We start from the raw sequence: 14,919 nt of genomic DNA, 5'->3' as shown, positions 1-14,919 counted from the left end.
CTAAGACTAAGGCTTAGAGGGTAGTGGCATTGCCCGCTCCCTCCGAGGGTCTGTGAGAGGTTTGTTCGGGTGAGGAGGAACAGAATTTTTTTTTATTTTTGACTGGCTTTCTTCAGCTCGGCAACTTTTTGGAAGACTAATGCTCAGTCTGGTTTTGGCTTGCCCAATCCAGGCCGAGGGTCTTTCAAGATTTTGTTGACTGTTGAGAGCAGTTTTTTCTTTTTCAGGCGGTTCCAGTTTTTTTCTTTTTCAGGCGGTTCCGGCTTTTCCAGACGTTCCTGGAGTTAGAGAGAAGGAGGACCTACCATCCAGACGACCTTTGAGGACCCTTTGATGACCTAGACGACCTCATCCCCAGCCTTTGATTGTAATCGAGATCCAGACCGAGAGAGCAGCAGGCGCCCAGCAGAGGGCGCCATCTGGGAGGAGCAGAGGGCGGCCCCGGACCCCGAGGAGGCGTCACAGCCACGATTCTTCCTACGTGGTCTCGGTGCCAAGCAGCGCCCCCTACTCCGCCAGGGAAGGACACCGTTCACCTGGGGAGGGGGTCCCTCTTGCGAGGCGACCATCTCCTCAGGGACTAAAGTAATAGTTCCTTCAACTGCCCAGATTTGCTGCTTACGTTGTCTCTTTTTCGTAGAGAGAGACAACCCGGACGTCCAGAGGCTTCTCCCACCCCAATCGGAGGAGCCAGCTGAAGGATGGCGTTCCGGCCAACCCAGGAGACCAGGAGGCACAATGCGGTGCGCTTCACAAGGACCCAGCAAGAGGAAACGGAACCAGGACTGACGAGACTGGAGTTCAGCCGGACCATTCTTCAGAGGGGTATGGGTTTTTCCCCTTCTGACTTGAATTGTTTGGTGAAATTGCCAGGGCTTAAGGAAGTGTTTGAGGTCAGTTTTAGGAACCCCCAAAAGTTACAAGAAATGTGGTCCTTTTGGGGGGAGAATAAATATCTCGCTCCATACAAAGAATTTTGTGTGGATGCACTGACAGACAGAGAAATGAAAGTTGTTACTGTCCAATTTTTCAATGAGGCTGTTAGCGACTATGATATTACAACATGGCTTAACCGCTATGGGAGGGTGTCATCAGAAGGGAGGAAAATTACAGACGAAGATGGGGTTTGGACAGGAGCCAGAAAGTGGCTGGTACGCCTTAATGTTGATCCATCGGGCATTGGAGGCGTCCGCCACATTCCAAACTCCATAGTGTTAGGGCCCAACAGAGGGCTGGTATTCTATAATGGGATGCCAAAACTCTGCAGGAAATGTGGGGAATTAGGACACCTGGCGGCCGCGTGTACTGTAGTCAAGTGCAGGAACTGCGGCGCCCCCCACGAGACCAGCCACTGCAGAGAAGAGAGGCAGTGCAATTTGTGTGGAAAGAAGGGGCACCTGTTTAAGGACTGCCCCTCTTCCTATGCCAACATGGCCAGAGCCAGCAAGGCAAATACGAACAAGCCTAGGCCTGAGCAGGAAGAGGGAGCAAGTAACAAAGATCAGTCCACATCACCACCAACAGTATCCAAGACCCAGACTCCAGCACCACCATCATCACCAGCACCCCCCTCACCCCCCCGCGACATGTCCCGTTTTACGAGGACCCCTTCCCCCAGCCCAGAGAGAGAGTACAACAGCCACTCCACTAGCTCCTCCAGTAGCTCCTCTGATGCAGAACACGAGGCAGGGAGGGAGCCCGGATCCAGCAGCGGCCCCCCCCTGAGTAGGGCCCTCTCAGCGCCAGCACTCCCCCTCGGCTCTCGTTATGACGCCATAAGGATTGAGTCCGTGGGGGAGGAAAGCGAAAGCGACAGTGAAAGTGAGAGTGAGAAGGAGGGGAAGGGAGTGAAGAACCAGCAGAGGGTGGGGAAAAGAAAGGGTAGAGACGAGGGGGGGAAAAGAAAGAAGATCAGGATCAAAGACAGCAAGTTGCAGGTGGCCCCCATAGATCCAAAACCAGCTAATGTCCACACAAAGTCCCCAGTCTTGCCCTCGCAGGCAGAGACGGAGGCGAGTGGGACGGCTACACTGCCGCCTAGTGGGCAGGTAGCAGCCAGCCAGGGCATCCCCAGCCAGCCTTCCCAGTCGTTGGCACAAACCCTAGCACACCTCGCAGAAGAGGTGTTCACTAATGCACCGAGGGAGAGGTCGGGGTCAACACCTTCCCTGACCAGCAGTACCTCGGTAGCAATGACCCTCTTCAAGCGAAGGGCCTCCCTTCAAAGCATCCTTGACCCCCTCCCTTGTATGGGCAAAACCAGGGGCCCCCTAGAGGTCCTCCTAGATACAGCACTGGAGGACATGGGAATACCCCTGGACGCGGTAAGCCAGAAGTCTGCTAACAGCTCCAATTCAACAGACGGTAACAGCCAAAGAATGCTGTCTGTCATAACCCCCCCCAGGACAAAGCTGACCCACACGTTCCGAGGGGCCCTGAGCAAGTTCCACCAGACTTACCTTGTGGGGAGTTGAATAGCCCCAACAACTCCACGTACTGTGCATATAAAGACGGTGCCTTCTTGGACGAGGCAGCAGTGAGTACCTTCTCAGGGGTGATGGGAGTTGCAAATAAGCCCAAGCCCCCTCGAAGCAAGCGTAGAGCTAAGAGTAGGAAGAGTGTCCCGACCTCCCAATCATAGTCGCTATGGGGTGGACGCAGCGACTCCTTTTCTTGTTAGCTACCCTGATGGCCCTGATATGTGTGTCTGTTAATGTCAGGAGCATCAGGGAGACACAAAAAAGATTTGATGTACTAAACTATCTAGCTAACTTGAAAGCAGATCTCATCTTTCTGCAGGAGTGTGGTATTTCGTCGAGCCCTGATTATAGGAACCTGAAGGAGAGTTGGACCCTGGGGGACTCCTTCTGGTCGGGCTCCAACATAGCCAGAGCCGACGGAGTAGGTATCCTGTTTAAAAACCCATTTATTACCTCCCGCAGCAGCAGGGAGGTAGAACCTGGTAGAATTCTGAGCGTGGATGTGACATACAACAACACTCCCCTCAGACTGGTCAATGTCTACGCACCCACTAACCAAAACGAAAGAGTTCAATTTTTTCCACAGCTGCGTCCACTCCTGCTGGGGAACGTACCCGTCATCGTGTCAGGTGACTTCAATTGTGCTCTGAGGGACGTAGACCGGAGCAGGCCACGCAACGACCGCTCTAGTAGAGTTTTGTCCTCCGTAATATCTGATTTCTCCCTGTGTGATGCAGGTAAGGACCTGGTGCCTCCCTTTACCTGGGTGAGCTCATCTGGGACCTCCTTCTCCCGTATAGATCTCGTCCTGCATACCAGCTCCCTTACGAAGACGGCAGTAGACACCCAGGCTGTCTTCATCTCTGACCATAGGCTCCTGCAGGTAACATTGCAGGTCCCTCAGACCTCCCAGATGGGGTCAGGGGTCTGGAAATTAAACACCTCCTTACTCGATGACCCCTCCATAGCTGCAGCCTATAAGAGCAGGCTTGTTGAGTGGACCACTTTGCGTGACCTATTCAACTCCCCTATAGAGTGGTGGGAGATGGTCAAAATGAGAACTAAGGGTTATTTCATAGCAGCAGGCAAGAGGAAAGCAAAAGAAAGGAGGGCCAAATATAAATACCTGAATGCTGCCCTCCAGCGTCTGAGCCTGCTTCAGCTTCGGGGGTTCCCTGTAAGCGACGAGATAGCCCAGACCAAGCTAGATCTTTCAGTGCTTTGTAGGGAGGAACAACGAAAGGTCATGCACAATGCAAAAGTGCAAAAAATGGAGGAAGACGAAAAGTGTACTCGCTTCTTCTTCCAGAAAACGAGGGAGAAGCGGCACTTGATGTCCTCCATGCTCGACAGCAGGGGGAGGATAGTAGAGGATAGTGAGGGAGTGAAAAAAGTGGTAGAGAACTTCTATAGGGACCTGTATAACATCAAAGCTACAGATGACACCCTGATAGAGTGGTTCCTGAGCCAGTTGGAGCCTGACTCAGTGCGGGACGACGAGGAGGAGGAGAAGGACCCAGAACTCACGCTGGAGGAGCTCACCCAGGCGGTTAAGACCATGAACACCGGTAAGACGCCAGGTCCAGATGGCATCCCGGGTGAGTATTACCATCTTTTTTGGGACACGCTAAAAGTCCATTTAGCGGAGGTCTACAGAGCGGTCTACAGGGAGAAGCGGTTGGGCCCTTCTATGCGGGAGAGTGTAATTACTCTCCTTCATAAGAAAGGGGAAGTTAAAGATCTACGGAATTGGCGCCCAATCAGCCTCCTTTGCGTGGATTACAAGATACTAGCCAAAGCTCTGATGCTCCGGCTACAAGTACACCTCCCTTTGGTCATTGGCCCCGACCAGGCTTGTGGCGTCCCAGGGAGGTCCATCACGGATATTTTAATGTTAACAAGGGACATTCTGGCTTATTCTAGAGAACGGAACCATCCCCTCTGCCTGTTCAACCTTGACCAGGAGAAGGCGTTCGATAGGGTAAGCCATGAATATATGTACAAAGTGATGGACCAGATGAAATTCGCTCCTGGACTTAGGGAGTGGGTTAAAACCATATATACAAACATTAGTACCCGAGTCTTGGTGAACAGGCACCTGACTGGTAAAATATCTATCCAGTCAGGGGTCAGACAGGGTTGCCCACTATCCCCACTGCTATATGTCGTGTGCATTGAACCCCTCCTGCAGGCAATTCGTAGGGATACCAATATAACTGGTTTCCAGCTGCCTGGATCCAACGGGGTCCAGGTCAAAACAACAGCATATATGGACGATGTGTCACTCATTTGCACCAACACATCGTCGGTACCTCGGATTAGTAATATCCTTGAGAAGTACTGCACGGCGACCGGGGCAGTGATTAATAAGTCCAAGAGCGAAGTCTACGTGTCTAAAAATTGGCAGGTAGATAGGGAACTGTCGGACATGTACCCTGTCAAAAAGGACAAAATCAAGATTCTGGGCCTCATTTTCGAGAACAATAGCTCGGGGGCCCAGAGCTGGACGGCGGCCATTAACCAGGTCCGTAAAAAGATTGGCGGATGGAGCACAAGATCCTTAACAATGACGGGTAGAGTATTAATAACCAAGTCTATACTGTTCCCCATCCTCTCTTATGTAGGAAAAATCTTTCCCCCAGACAGGACCACCAAAAAAGTGGTGGACCGCATTATCCACCGCTTTATCTGGGGCAGCAAGATGGAGAGGGTAAAGCGAGCCACCCTGAGTAAAGCCGACAAGAAGGGAGGTAAGGGGGTCCCGGACGTTGTGCAGCTCACCCGAGTGCAGGGGCTCACGCAAACTATCAAGAACATCCAGGCCCTGGACAGGAAGGTATGTTACATGAATCGTTTCTATTTTGCCACCTGTCTCAGGGCCTTGGGCCTCTGCACTATTGATAACACCGTGCCGTACTCCTGGGACCCCCCATTGTATTATAGAACCTTAAGGGACACTATATATAAATTGGGCTTAGATAAAGCAAAATTGGCCTCCTGGGAATACAAGGCTGTAACTAAATATCTTGCCGGTTCCCAGGAAATTGAAAAAGTAGCTACTTTCTCCCTCACCCAAAGCCAAAAAATCTGGGAGAATGTGTCTCACAGCTGCCTCAGTAATGTCCAGAAGGATATAGCATGGAACACCGTCCACAGTGCACTCCCCACTCGAGCGTTCATGTTCAGGAGGGGACTAGCCCAAGTAGAAACATGCCCCTATGCAAAGTGCCGCAAGAGAGAAACACCAGCCCATATCTTCTGGGAGTGTGATGTGGCTGGCAGTGTCTGGCTCTCTGTCTCTGTCTTCCTAAACAGGTTTGCTGACACGGCCAAGATGACCGCTGAGACTGTGCTCTATGGGCCTGCGGGAGGAATCACTACCAGCACAGCTAAGTGCGTTTGGCGTGTCATCAATGTTGTCAAGCAGATCCTGTGGGAAGGCCGTAACGTCTGTGTCTATCACAAGCAGGAGCTAGACACTATCACCACGACCAGAAGGGCACAAACTCTTATCAAGGACTTTGTAATTCTGGACATGCGGACCCTCGGGAAGGACAAGGCCTGCGCGGAGTGGAGGATCGCCGGACTTCAGGACGTGAAGATGGAATAAAGGAAAAAACTGGAACCGCTAGCTCCTAGGAGCGGGACTACGGGGCAACGCTAAGCCTTTTATTTATTTTGTCATGCCAGCATTCCGCCCTTTTTAGCTGGCATGACCGTTTTTCAACGGTGCCCTGGTTTTATGTAGTCTTTTGTTTCAGTTTTATGGACTTTTATTTGATTTACGTTGAATGTTTTATTTGATTTTGTTTTGTTTTGTTTTATGTATCTTTAAGATTTTTAATGTAAACTATTAAAAGTTACATTTTAAGTGTTTTAAAATTTTAGAATTTTAACTCACTGTTTATACACTGTCCCTTTTTCCCCTGTCCCTGTTTTAGATCTAGGTTTATGTTCACTTTTTTAGAGAGCACTCCCCGGCCCTCACAAGCACTGGTTTTTTATAGATGGTTCTTTTTTTCCAGTCACTTTTAAAACAGCACAGGTTTTTTTCATGTTGATTTTAATCTGTGTCTGTTTTAACCATGTACAAAGCACAATTGTCTTGGTGTTTTTAAATGTGTTTTAAATGCTTTTAAAACAAAATGTATGTCTGTACGCATGAATGTCATCTTTAAAAGAAATGTAAAATGAATGAAAAAACGAATGGGTGTAAATGTAAAAAATGTAAAATCTCAATAAAAGAGTATTTTGGCTAAGATCAAGTGTAGTATCTGTTCTTATCAGTTTAATATCTGATACGTCCCTGTGGCAAAGTGCCCCCCCTGTGTATGTTATGTTACGTGTTGTGTGTAAATGTTGGTGTATAGGCATTGGTACACGGGATATAAGCGGTCTGTGTTTCACGTGTGTGTAAATTGTATATTTGTATTTAGGCACGGGGATGGCACATCACATCACGTGCAAGTAAAAAGTAATATGTGAGCACGGGGAATTGCACTTTAATTAATTCACGTGCAGTTGTACCGAGATTCCAATTGAATGATTGACTAGCAATCGAATCTCGGTACAACTGCATAAAAGCTGCATGTTTTCACTCACTGGGGGTTGGTGTTCGGTGAGTGGAGAACGGGTGTGGAGAAGGAGAAACTAAATAGTGAAAGAAAGCTTAACTATAATAGTTGTTTGTACTCACCGTGTTTGTTTGTCTCCGTGCACCGTTTGTTAAGTGTTTAGTCCGTTTTGTCTACCTGTTTATTTTGGCGTGTAGTGCCGTGTCCTGTTTTGTGTTCTGTTTGTTAAACCTTTTTATTTTGTTATTAAACGCTGAGTGCAACCATCGCACTCAGTTTCTCTCATCATCACCGTCTGTCTGTGTGTTTCTCTCTCTGGTCTGAGTTCCTCCCTGCAGCCGTCTTTGTCACACGTGGTGTCAGAACCGGGATAACAGCGCCTCCAGGGCTCAGGCCAGAGCGGGAACCGCAGTTTTTTTTTTGTGGAAAAGTAAATAAAAAAAAAAATAAATAAAAAAAAAAAAAAAAAAAAAAATGGAAGGCTGGAACTGGAGAGACGGCTGCAGTGAGCTGGAGGATCTCCTCGGCAGGTTGGAGGACCAAGGTTGGTGCCTTGCCTGCGGGGTGTATGGGCACACGGTGGCTGTCTGCCCCTTCCAGGAAGAGGAGGAGGAACCAGCCCAAAGGAGGAAGGTGAGCAGAAGGAGGCAGAGAGGGGGAAAAATGAGGAGGAAGCAGAGGGAGCCAAGGTGGTGCACCATGTGCATTGCATATGGGCATGAGGACGAGGACTGCCCAGAGCAGGAGCCAGGGGAGGAGGAGCCCGAACGTCCTGCGCCTGAGTGGGAGGAGCCCGAACGTCCTGCGCCTGAGTGGGAGGAGCCCGAACGTCCTGCGCCTGAGTGGGAGGAGCCCGAACGTCCACAGCCCGAGTGGGAGGAGCCCGAACGTCCACAGCCCGAGTGGGAGGAGCCCGAACGTCCACAGCCCGAGTGGGAGGAGCCCGAACGTCCACAGCCCGAGTGGGAGGAGCCCGAACGTCCACAGCCCGAGTGGGAGGAGCCCGAACGTCCACAGCCCGAGTGGGAGGAGCCCGAACGTCCACAGCCCGAGTGGGAGGAGCCCGAACGTCCACAGCCCGAGTGGGAGGAGCCCGAACGTCCACAGCCCGAGTGGGAGGAGCCCGAACGTCCACGTCCCAAGAGGGAGGAGTCGGTGCGTCCACGTCCCAAGAGGGAGGAGTCGGTGCGTCCACGTCCCAAGAGGGAGGAGTCGGTGCGTCCACGGCCCAAAAGGGAGGAGTCGGTGCGTCCACGGCCCGAGAGGGAGGAGTCGGTGCGTCCACGGCCCGAGAGGGAGGAGTCGGTGCGTCCACGGCCCGAGAGGGAGGAGTCGGTGCGTCCTGTGTCCGGAGGGGAGGAGCTGAAGGCCCAAACCCCTATTTTTTTTTGGGAGGGACGAGGGCGTGAAGCTCAGGCTCCACAGCAGCCGCTGTTTTTGCTGCTGAAGGGAGCCCAGCGGAGACGCCCGCCACCAGCCCTACCCCCGCTGTCGGAGGAGCCGGCAGCGCCTCCACCACCACCCGAGGGAGAGGAGCAGGAGCTGCCTCTGCCTCCACCACCACCCGAGGGAGAGGAGCAGGAGCTGCCTCTGCCTCCACCACCACCCGAGGGAGAGGAGCAGGAGCTGCCTCTGCCTCCACCACCACCCGAGGGAGAGGAGCAGGAGCTGCCTCTGCCTCCACCACCCGAGGGAGAGGAGCAGGAGCTGCCTCTGCCTCCACCACCCGAGGGAGAGGAGCAGGAGCTGCCTCTGCCTCCACCACCACCCGAGGGAGAGGAGCAGGAGCTGCCTCTGCCTCCACCACCGCCAGGAGCAGAGGAGCTGGAGCTGCCTCTGCCTCCACCACCGCCAGGAGCAGAGGAGCTGGAGCTGCCTCTGCCTCCACCACCGCCAGGAGCAGAGGAGCTGGAGCTGCCTCTGCCTCCACCACCACCACCGCAAGGAGCAGAGGAGCAGGAGCTGCCGCTGCCTCCGCCACCACCACTGCAAGGAGCAGAGGAGCAGGAGCTGCCTCTGCCTCCACCACCGCCAGGAGCAGAGGAGCTGGAGCTGCCTCTGCCTCCACCACCGCCAGGAGCAGAGGAGCTGGAGCTGCCTCTGCCTCCACCACCACCACCGCCAGGAGCAGAGGAGCTGGAGCTGCCTCTGCTGCCCGTACCTCCGCAGGGAGTACGGTGGCCGGAGCCCCAGAAAGGGGAGCTGCCGGCCACGAAGAAGGGGGAGGAGGTCTGGAGACCACTTTCCCCAGCAGCAGTTTCGCTGCAGGAGTTCTTGTGGCCGGAGCCCCACAGGAGGGAGCTGCCGGCTATGAAGAAGGGGGAGGTCGGGGGACCACCTGCCCCAGCAGCTTTTTCGCTGCAGGACGGGACCAGCATGCTGTCAGCCGTGCCACTACCGGCAGGGGAGCTGACAGCATTTCCAGCCATGGGCCCACTGAAGCCTCCCTTCCCAGCCCGAGACTTTTGCCTGGACTGCTGGGTATTTAAGGGGGGAGGTGGCCGTTGAGGCCATGTGTGCGTTGCACAAGGGGGGGTATATGTGGCAAAGTGCCCCCCCTGTGTATGTTATGTTACGTGTTGTGTGTAAATGTTGGTGTATAGGCATTGGTACACGGGATATAAGCGGTCTGTGTTTCACGTGTGTGTAAATTGTATATTTGTATTTAGGCACGGGGATGGCACATCACATCACGTGCAAGTAAAAAGTAATATGTGAGCACGGGGAATTGCACTTTAATTAATTCACGTGCAGTTGTACCGAGATTCCAATTGAATGATTGACTAGCAATCGAATCTCGGTACAACTGCATAAAAGCTGCATGTTTTCACTCACTGGGGGTTGGTGTTCGGTGAGTGGAGAACGGGTGTGGAGAAGGAGAAACTAAATAGTGAAAGAAAGCTTAACTATAATAGTTGTTTGTACTCACCGTGTTTGTTTGTCTCCGTGCACCGTTTGTTAAGTGTTTAGTCCGTTTTGTCTACCTGTTTATTTTGGCGTGTAGTGCCGTGTCCTGTTTTGTGTTCTGTTTGTTAAACCTTTTTATTTTGTTATTAAACGCTGAGTGCAACCATCGCACTCAGTTTCTCTCATCATCACCGTCTGTCTGTGTGTTTCTCTCTCTGGTCTGAGTTCCTCCCTGCAGCCGTCTTTGTCACAGTCCCCTATCAGGGGACCATATATTAAATTGATTTTTGGAATCGGGAGATGGAACAGGGGCTTGCTCTGTCCACTCCACGCATCGGCCCGGTATTGCAGTACCTCCGGGAACGGTGCACACCTTTCTCTAACGTTGGTCAAAGTCAGATCTGGATCTCTCCTGTGAGCATTTTGTATACCCCTGCTGGAGGGAGAGTGCCAGTGTTGATGCAAGTTTTCCCGCTGTTTTACTTCTTTTTTTTTCTTTCTCTCTTTCTTTCTTTCTCTCTTTCTTTCTCTCTTTCTCTCTTTCTTTCTCTCTTTCTTTCTTGCTGTCTTTCTTTCTTTTATTCACATGTGGTGATGATGTAGACAGCAGCAGGTTGTTTCCTGGGAGCATGCAGCTAACCAGACAAGTGTGGTGGAACATATCCCTATGCCAGGACCTTCTTAGCAAGCCAGCCAGCCAGCGAGGCACAGTTGTAGTTACCCAAGGCACCTTGCACAGCATAGCAGCTTGGCATGACTATTTGTAAGACGCACTCCGCCAGTTTATGTTTTGTTTTTGGTGTTATGTGTGTGTTTTTGCTTTGTTTTGTTTTCTCCTGCTTAAATTGCACATTTCCCCTCTGGAAGCAGCAGCCCGTTTTTTGGGGGTCTGCTTGTGCTTGGAATTTTGCACCCACCTTTGAATCCCCCTGTGCCGTCCGGGCTGGGGGGCCCCGGGCAAGGGCCAAGTCGCCATCGCTTCTCGGCCTTTTGGCTAAGATCAAGTGTAGTATCTGTTCTTATCAGTTTAATATCTGATACGTCCCCTATCAGGGGACCATATATTAAATTGATTTTTGGAATCGGGAGATGGAACAGGGGCTTGCTCCGTCCACTCCACGCATCGGCCCGGTATTGCAGTACCTCCGGGAACGGTGCACACCTTTCTCTAACGTTGGTCAAAGTCAGATCTGGATCTCTCCTGTGAGCATTTTGTCTACCCCTGCTGGAGGGAGAGTGCCAGTGTTGATGCAAGTTTTCCCGCCGTTTTACTTCTTTTTTTTTTCTTTCTCTCTTTCTTTCTCTCTTTCTCTCTTTCTTTCTCTCTTTCTTTCTTGCTGTCTTTCTTTCTTTTATTCACATGTGGTGATGATGTAGACAGCAGCAGGTTGTTTCCTGGGAGCATGCAGCTAACCAGACAAGTGTGGTGGAACATGTCCCTATGCCAGGACCTTCTTAGCAAGCCAGCCAGCCAGCGAGGCACAGTTGTAGTTACCCAAGGCACCTTGCACAGCATAGCAGCTTGGCATGACTATTTGTAAGACGCACTCCGCCAGTTTATGTTTTGTTTTTGGTGTTATGTGTGTGTTTTTGCTTTGTTTTGTATTCTCCTGCTTAAATTGCACATTTCCCCTCTGGAAGCAGCAGTCCGTTTTTTTGGGGTCTGCTTGTGCTTGAAATTTTGCACCCACCTTTGAATCCCCCTGTGCCGTCCGGGCTGGGGGGCCCCGGGCAAGGGCCAAGTCGCCATCGCTTCTCGGCCTTTTGGCTAAGATCAAGTGTAGTATCTGTTCTTATCAGTTTAATATCTGATACGTCCCCTATCAGGGGACCATATATTAAATTGATTTTTGGAATCGGGAGATGGAACAGGGGCTTGCTCCGTCCACTCCACGCATCGGCCCGGTATTGCAGTACCTCCGGGAATGGTGCACACCTTTCTCTAACGTTGGTCAAAGTCAGATCTGGATCTCTCCTGTGAGCATTTTGTCTACCCCTGCTGGAGGGAGAGTGCCAGTGTTGATGCAAGTTTTCCCGCCGTTTTACTTCTTTTTTTTTTCTTTCTTTCTTTCTTTCTCTCTTTCTGGACGCAGCGACTCCTTTTCTTGTTAGCTACCCTGATGGCCCTGATATGTGTGTCTGTTAATGTCAGGAGCATCAGGGAGACACAAAAAAGATTTGATGTACTAAACTATCTAGCTAACTTGAAAGCAGATCTCATCTTTCTGCAGGAGTGTGGTATTTCGTCGAGCCCTGATTATAGGGACCTGAAGGAGAGTTGGACCCTGGGGGACTCCTTCTGGTCGGGCTCCAACATAGCCAGAGCCGACGGAGTAGGTATCCTGTTTAAAAACCCATTTATTACCTCCCGCAGCAGCAGGGAGGTAGAACCTGGTAGAATTCTGAGCGTGGATGTGACATACAACAACACTCCCCTCAGACTGGTCAATGTCTACGCACCCACTAACCAAAACGAAAGAGTTCAATTTTTTCCACAGCTGCGTCCACTCCTGCTGGGGAACGTACCCGTCATCGTGTCAGGTGACTTCAATTGTGCTCTGAGGGACGTAGACCGGAGCAGGCCACGCAACGACCGCTCTAGTAGAGTTTTGTCCTCCGTAATATCTGATTTCTCCCTGTGTGATGCAGGTAAGGACCTGGTGCCTCCCTTTACCTGGGTGAGCTCATCTGGGACCTCCTTCTCCCGTATAGATCTCGTCCTGCATACCAGCTCCCTTACGAAGACGGCAGTAGACACCCAGGCCGTCTTCTTCTCTGACCATAGGCTCCTGCAGGTAACATTGCAGGTCCCTCAGACCTCCCAGATGGGGTCAGGGGTCTGGAAATTAAACACCTCCTTACTCGATGACCCCTCCATAGCTGCAGCCTATAAGAGCAGGCTTGTTGAGTGGACCACTTTGCGTGACCTATTCAACTCCCCTATAGAGTGGTGGGAGATGGTCAAAATGAGAACTAAGGGTTATTTCATAGCAGCAGGCAAGAGGAAAGCCAAAGAAAGGAGGGCCAAATATAAATACCTGAATGCTGCCCTCCAGCGTCTGAGCCTGCTTCAGCTTCGGGGGTTCCCTGTAAGCGACGAGATAGCCCAGACCAAGCTAGATCTTTCAGTGCTTTGTAGGGAGGAACAACGAAAGGTCATGCACAATGCAAAAGTGCAAAAAATGGAGGAAGACGAAAAGTGTACTCGCTTCTTCTTCCAGAAAACGAGGGAGAAGCGGCACTTGATGTTCTCCATGCTTGACAGCAGGGGGAGGATAGTAGAGGATAGTGAGGGAGTGAAAAAAGTGGTAGAGAACTTCTATAGGGACCTGTATAACATCAAAGCTACAGATGACACCCTGATAGAGTGGTTCCTGAGCCAGTTGGAGCCTGACTCAGTGCGGGACGACGAGGAGGAGGAGAAGGACCCAGAACTCACGCTGGAGGAGCTCACCCAGGCGGTTAAGACCATGAACACCGGTAAGACGCCAGGTCCAGATGGCATCCCGGGTGAGTATTACCATCTTTTTTGGGACACGCTAAAAGTCCATTTAGCGGAGGTCTACAGAGCGGTCTACAGGGAGAAGCGGTTGGGCCCTTCTATGCGGGAGAGTGTAATTACTCTCCTTCATAAGAAAGGGGAAGTTAAAGATCTACGGAATTGGCGCCCAATCAGCCTCCTTTGCGTGGATTACAAGATACTAGCCAAAGCTCTGATGCTCCGGCTACAAGTACACCTCCCTTTGGTCATTGGCCCCGACCAGGCTTGTGGCGTCCCAGGGAGGTCCATCACGGATATTTTAATGTTAACAAGGGACATTCTGGCTTATTCTAGAGAACGGAACCATCCCCTCTGCCTGTTCAACCTTGACCAGGAGAAGGCGTTCGATAGGGTAAGCCATGAATATATGTACAAAGTGATGGACCAGATGAAATTCGCTCCTGGACTTAGGGGGTGGGTTAAAACCATCTATACAAACATTAGTACCCGAGTCTTGGTGAACAGGCACCTGACTGGTAAAATATCTATCCAGTCAGGGGTCAGACAGGGTTGCCCACTATCCCCACTGCTATATGTCGTGTGCATTGAACCCCTCCTGCAGGCAATTCGTAGGGATACCAATATAACTGGTTTCCAGCTGCCTGGATCCAACGGGGTCCAGGTCAAAACAACAGCATATATGGACGATGTGTCACTCATTTGCACCAACACATCGTCGGTACCTCGGATTAGTAATATCCTTGAGAAGTACTGCACGGCGACCGGGGCAGTGATTAATAAGTCCAAGAGCGAAGTCTACGTGTCTAAAAATTGGCAGGTAGATAGGGAACTGTCGGACATGTACCCTGTCAAAAAGGACAAAATCAAGATTCTGGGCCTCATTTTCGAGAACAATAGCTCGGGGGCCCAGAGCTGGACGGCGGCCATTAACCAGGTCCGTAAAAAGATTGGTGGATGGAGCACAAGATCCTTAACAATGACGGGTAGAGTATTAATAACCAAGTCTATACTGTTCCCCATCCTCTCTTATGTAGGAAAAATCTTTCCCCCAGACAGGACCACCAAAAAAGTGGTGGACCGCATTATCCACCGCTTTATCTGGGGCAGCAAGATGGAGAGGGTAAAGCGAGCCACTCTGAGTAAAGCCGACAAGAAGGGAGGTAAGGGGGTCCCGGACGTTGTGCAGCTCACCCGAGTGCAGGGGCTCACGCAAACTATCAAGAACATCCAGGCCCTGGACAGGAAGGTATGTTACATGAATCGTTTCTATTTTGCCACCTGTCTCAGGGCCTTGGGCCTCTGCACTATTGATAACACCGTGCCGTACTCCTGGGACCCCCCATTGTATTATAGAACCTTAAGGGACACTATATATAAATTGGGCTTAGATAAAGCAAAATTGGCCTCCTGGGAATACAAGGCTGTAACTAAATATCTTGCCGGTTCCCAGGAAATT

General features: G+C 51.3%; 2 non-coding genes and 2 pseudogenes across 2 annotated transcripts; all 4 read left to right on the top strand.

The window, feature by feature from the left end:
• The first annotated feature begins 6,723 nt into the window (after positions 1–6,723).
• Positions 6,724–6,899, top strand: LOC131738878 (U2 spliceosomal RNA; annotated as a pseudogene).
• Positions 6,900–10,168: 3,269 nt separating this feature from the next.
• LOC131738826 (U2 spliceosomal RNA) lies at positions 10,169–10,337 on the top strand (annotated as a pseudogene).
• A 598-nt stretch (positions 10,338–10,935) lies between these two features.
• LOC131738932 (U2 spliceosomal RNA) lies at positions 10,936–11,126 on the top strand. The gene has a single exon (XR_009330100.1). It is a non-coding gene; the product is annotated as a U2 spliceosomal RNA (small nuclear RNA).
• A 583-nt stretch (positions 11,127–11,709) lies between these two features.
• Positions 11,710–11,900, top strand: LOC131739272 (U2 spliceosomal RNA). The gene has a single exon (XR_009330440.1). It is a non-coding gene; the product is annotated as a U2 spliceosomal RNA (small nuclear RNA).
• Positions 11,901–14,919: the final 3,019 nt, after the last annotated feature.

This window comes from Acipenser ruthenus, chromosome 10 (genome assembly GCF_902713425.1).
Source record: "Acipenser ruthenus chromosome 10, fAciRut3.2 maternal haplotype, whole genome shotgun sequence".
NCBI classification, from domain to species: Eukaryota; Metazoa; Chordata; class Actinopteri; order Acipenseriformes; family Acipenseridae; genus Acipenser; species Acipenser ruthenus.
The sequence above is the reverse complement of the archived record's forward strand: the minus strand, read 5'-3'. Positions and strand labels throughout refer to the sequence as shown.